Here is a 6,000-nt window from a genome sequence, read left to right as displayed (position 1 = left end):
AGCTGACTGGGACCCACCTTTCAGCCTGTTCTGACTCCTGGGAGGTCAAAGCATCTCTTAGAGTTCCTCAGCCCCCAAGCTCCTGGGGTCAGCTCCTGGGATACCCATTTGCTTTGGTGAAGTTGTGGTGGGGACCAGGCTGCAGGATTGAGGCCACTAAGGGCCAAGAGTATCAGCAGCATCTTTTCCCCAGAGCATCTCTCTCTTGATGTTTTCAGGGTGAATTTGCCAGGTTTTTGTTGCTATGAACAAAATATCTGACACTTGCAACTTAAAGGAGGGCAGGTTTATTTGGGCTCATGGCTTCAGAGGTTTCAGTAGGCTGGCTCCAAGGCAGAAACATCACGGTAGAAGAAAGAAAGCTTCCCGCTTTACAGCTGTCAGGAAGGAGAGAGAGAGAACCAGAAAGAGAGAAAGGGGCCGGGGAGGAGAAGATACCCTTCCAGGTTACACTCCCAGTGACCCACCTCCTCCAACCAGGCCCCACCTCCGACAGCACATTCAGCTATAAACTCAGCGGACTGATAAACCCACAGATGAGTTTAGTGCCCCCATGATTCATCACCTCCCAAAAGCCCCAACTCTGAACACAGGATATTTGGCGGGGGGGCATTTTTGATCCAAAACATAACACGTAACTACATAATGGTAGTGTCCCGGTGTGAATTTCTGATCATCTAAGAACATCTGGAAGCTACCTAATATAATTCAACAAGACCTCTTCAGCTTGAATCTCACTGAACGGGATTGTCCACAGCTGAGAATTCTGACCAGTGATTCATCCTTCAAGTTTTTAGACATCACTACTCTGGGAAGACACCAGCCCAATGCCCCAGCACCAGGACCACCAATGGGAAGCATTTCCACCCTGGACTGCATGTCAAGCATGGACACTCTCCACTGTCCCTTACACAGTGAGAAAGTCCCTTGTGCTGTTCTAGGCACCTTAGCCACTAACCTCAAAGAAATACATCCTCTTGGGGTGCTTCTGCCTCTTCTTCTAGGTGCCACTGCTCAGGGCAGGCTGCACAGAGTCTCACAGTGATCCATCATGAACTTGAGCTGTTCCCAACTTCCCAGTCCAGTTTCCTGTCTCTCTCCTCATTCCTGCAGCCTCAGCCCAGCTGATACTCACAGCCAGGCCTGCCATCCTCCTCCATATCCTCTGGCTGCCCTCCTGCCCACACGTGACCTCACACACACATCCCCACCCCTGCATGAGGCCTGCAAGGGCTGGGTGCTGTCTGAAGAGTTAGAAATCCCGAGTATCTAACCCTGCAGCACACACTCAAACACATACCACACCATCTTGAGCCATTTCAACTGTGAGCAATGTCCGTTCAGCTCATAGTCTCCATGCCTGGTGCCACAGCCAGGCTCCTCGCCAGCTGGGCTCTGCCTATTTGCTTTCTGCAGTTGAAGGTCGGGCCTTGGGAGCCTTCTCCCTCCCGCTGGGGGGTGGGGTCATTCTGCTCTCTGAGAGCAGGTTTTACACTTGTTGTGCCTGGGTGCTCTGAACCTCCCTCAACCCCAGTAGATGATGAGCCTTTTGAGGACAGAATTTCGGGTTCTGTCCATCTCTGCTGTAGTTTGGATCTGGTGCCCCTCAAAGGTTTTGTCTCTAGCCTGGCAATACTGGGAAATGAGGAACCTTGGAGAGGTGGGGCCCAGTGGGAAGTCTGCAGGTCGCTGGGGCTGTGCACTCAAAATGGCTGTGGGGCTCCAGTAACCTTCCTTTTCCTTTCCTTCACTTCCTGGCCATGAGGTAAGAAGCTGAGCTCTATGAAGTCCTCTTGCCATGTTGTGCTGCCTCATCACAGGCCAAAAGCAACTGGGCTGATTCATCATCTCTGAAACCCTAAGTGCAAATAAACCTTCTCTCTCTTTAAGTTGATTACCTCAGGTAATTTGTTACAGTAAAAAAAAAAAAAGCTGACTAACACAATCACTATGTCCCTGGTACCAGTTCTGAGCTGGACACTGCAAACAGCAGAAAATTAATTAAGGAAATAAATGAATGATAGGAGTAGTAGAGGAAAAAGGATATGAAGAGGGAAAGCATTTAGTTGCCCAAAGCCTGTTCTTTACTTTTTTCCCCCACTTTCTGTGCTGGAGATCAAACCCAGGACCCTGTGGAAGTTAGGCAAGTTCTCCATTCCTGAGCTACACTATTGTGCAGGGTGGTAGGCCACAGGCTCTCCTTTTTTTAAGGGCCTGTAATTTAGTCTTTATGTTACAGAGCATGTGACAAGAGGGACATTGGTGAATGTGGCAGGTTCACACTTAAGATTTAGTTAAAAGTGACAAGAACATGAACATGAGCCATAAGTGGATGTGACCTGCACCTACATGGGCCCACCCAGAGAGGCTCTTGGAGTGAGCATAACTTAGTACCAGCAGCAGTGGTGATGAATTCTAGGGTACACGCACAAAATAAACTTTGCCTTTTTGTGGTTCAGATCAAATCAGTGGCCTGAAGGAAAGAAAATAAAAGTCTTCATTGTAAACTGTCTTCTGACACAGTTAATAGAAAATGAGTTAAAAATTCTAGAAATCAAACTGATATTTGCCATAAGCCTTTCAAAACTCACTGTGAGTATCAGAAACAACTGCAAACCAAGGACCCCAGAGTCAGCAGAGCACTGCAAAAGCTCAGCCTGTGCCAGCCATGGACAGAGGCAGAGGCTTTGCCCAGTTTTGAGATCCCTGCTACATGCACACACATGCTTATGTGCTCATAGCCTGTACACACATTTGCACACTCATATCCACACAACATGCACACCTGGAAGCACATGCACACACCACACACTCTTCTGCCCACATGTAACATGCATACACACACTCACAAGCATGCACATACACATAGGCATGCACATACAGGTGAATATACACACACATTGGCAAGCACCCATGCATGTATGTTTATACACACATGCACACATACTCATACACACAAGCATACACACGTGTGCACACATTCACTCCACCCTTTTCTTGGGACCCTGTTGAGCTTCAGGACCATGGAATTGTGAAAACCACGTGTCTCCCACCTCCAGATTTTGGAATCCACCCAAGGTAACTATCTCTTTTCCCAGCTCTGGTTTTAAGTGCAGGTTTCCCTTTTGCCTACTTTACTAATTAATTGTCAAACTTTGTAACTTGATGAGTAAAATTCTCTTGAGTCTGGAAGACTGTAAATTAAATGAAACCTAGTTGTCACCCAGCTGCCCATCTGGCCAACTGTGTGGGCTCCACACCCGACCTGGAGGTTCATCTGAGCTGATCTCCCAGGACTGGCTGTGGCCTGGGGACTCCCCAGGTGATTCCCCAGGGCTCCCAAGTGACACGTCCCAGCATGGGGGTGGATGCCTATGGCATGCTAGAGTGAGACCCAAAATAATTTCCACATCCTGACTCTCACTGCTGTTACATGTACATGTTAATTTGAAAAACAAAAATATCATTTCATGTAAATCATTGAGAAATATACAAATCCTCCTACCTCTCAAAAGATTAGGAAGTGCATCATTTTGAAGTAGGCCTGGAAAGTGAATGTAAATTGTGTTTCCACCCGTGGGAGAACAGAAATGTTCTCTGCTCTGTATTGGCACTGGTTTGAATAATGTAAAAACCCCAGAGATGTGTTCCTCAAGTGTATCAGAGATCAAGCCTTCTGCATTAAGGAGCTCAGGGTCTCCAGGCAGATGCAAAATCCAGGTGGGAACGAGGGAGGATTAGGGAAGCATTTATCTCTTGAATGGCCAGGAGAATCTAGAGCAAATTAGAAACAGTGGACACTTGACTTACAAACTCAATTTTTTCCTGAGGGCTGGTTGTAATGCAAGTTGGTCAATTGAGTGCTCAGGCTCCACTCTACACAGCCTTCAAAGTCCTTCTCCTGTACAAAGGCAGACCTCAGTGTCCTTAGAGAGACATTGGGCCAGGATTTCTCAATTAACCGCAAACAGGAAAGGATGTTGAAATGTTCCTTCCAGAACTCTTTAAGGGTTAAATCTCCATCTGAAACCATCTGGAAGTACAAGCAGCTGGCATTCAGGTCATAAATCAAGACTTTGATTTTTTTCCCTTGGCTGATGAATTTTCCTTTTTTCTTTTTATTCATTAAATTTATTGGTTCATTTTAGGTGAACATTATGATCACATTCATCATTGGGAATTTGTATCTGTACATGATATATCTTGGTTCTTGTTTTTCCCCCATTCCCCTTTCCTCCCTTACACCCCTCTACCCCTTCCTTCTACAAAACCTTTGTTTCCATTTTTTCTTCTTTTCTCATATTTTTTCTTTCCATTTTATCCTCCTCCACCCCTACTTCCCCTTCCCTTTTGGACCTTTTCTTCCTCTTTCACATTGACACATTTTAGTCCTCATTTACACTTTTAGTTTCTCACACCATAGAATCTCTTTGGTATTTACACGTGTGTCCTATTTATTTCACTTAAGAGTATCACCTCAACGTGCATCCATTTAGACATAAATGTCTCTAATTTATTATTCTTTATGGCTGAGTAGTACTCCATTTTATAAAAAAAATACATCTTCTTTATCAGGTCACCAGTTGATGGAGATTTGGGCTGTTTCTAAGATTTAGCTATTACAAACTGCTGCCATAAACATGGGTGCACGTATATCACTGGTATTATGGTATTATTTTGGGGGGGAAGATACCCAGCAGGGGAATAGCTGGGTAAAATGAGACCTCTAATCCTAATTTTTTGAGGAATCTCCATACTGATTTCCACAGCGGTTGCACCAGTCTACACTTCCACCAACAGTGGAGAAAGGTTCCTTTTTTCCCTCCAGCCCCTCCAGCATTTGTTAATGGTTGATTTATTGATAGCAGCCATCCTTTCTGGAGTGAGGTGGAATCTCAGCACTGTTTTCATTTGCATCTCTCAAATGACCAGTGATGTTGGACATTTTTTCATATGTTTATGTGCTGTTTCTAATTTTTTGTCTGAGAAATGTCCATTCATTTCAGATGCCCATTTTTGGATTGGGTCTTTAAATTTGGGGGGTCTGATATTTTTAAGTTCTTCATATGTTCTAGATAGTAAACCTTTGTCTGAGGAACAGTTGGTTGAAATTTATTTCCACAATGTAGGTTGTCTCTTAGCTCTGTTGGTGGTTTCTCTTGCTGTGTGGAAGCTTTTTAATAAGATGAGATCCCAGTTGTTGATTCCTTGTGCTAGTTCACGGGCAACTGAGGTTTTGTTCATGAAATCTTTTCCTACACCAATATCTTCAACAGTTCTACCTAACCTATCTTTTAGCAGGTTTAGTGTTTCTGTTTTCAATTTTTGATCCATTTCAATTTTAGTTTAGTGCATGGTGAGAGATATGGGTCTAGTTTTAATCTTTGGCAAGTTGAAACCCAGTTTTTCCAGCACCATTTATTAAAGAGGCTATCTTTCCTCCAGTGAGGCTAATTGGATCCTTTGTCAAAGATGAGGTGGCTGAGTTTGTCTGGAGTTGTTTCTGTGTCTTCTAATCTGTTCCATTGATCCTCAGGTCTGTTTCTTTGCCAGTACCAGGCTGTTTTTATCACAGTAGCTTTGTAGTATAGTTTCAAGTTGGGGGTTGTGATACCCCCTGCCATGTCTCTGTTACCTAGAATTGCTTTTGCTATTCTAGGTCTCTTCTTGTTCCAAATGACTTTTTGATTGTTTTCTCTAGTTCTGTGAAATATACTGTTGGGATTTCAGTTGGGATTGCATTGAATCTGTATAGCAGTTTTGGAAGTATGACCATTTTCACTATATTGGTTCTTCCTACCCAGGAGGAAGGGATGTCTTTCCATTATCTGATATCCTCTTTGATCTCTTTTTTCAGAGTGCTATAGTTTTCAGAGTGGAGGTCTTTGATTTCTTTCATTAGGTTGATTCCTAGGTATTTCAGTTTTTTGGATGCTGTTGTGAAAGTTGTTTCTTCAGTTCCTCTCTCAATGGGTCTGTGGTTCATGTACAGGAAGGCTA

Source organism: Heterocephalus glaber, unplaced genomic scaffold, assembly GCF_053883595.1.
Source record: "Heterocephalus glaber isolate CG9 unplaced genomic scaffold, H.glaber_assembly_v1.0 deba00000621, whole genome shotgun sequence".
Taxonomy (NCBI): domain Eukaryota; kingdom Metazoa; phylum Chordata; class Mammalia; order Rodentia; family Bathyergidae; genus Heterocephalus; species Heterocephalus glaber.
Note: the sequence above shows the minus strand (reverse complement) of the source record.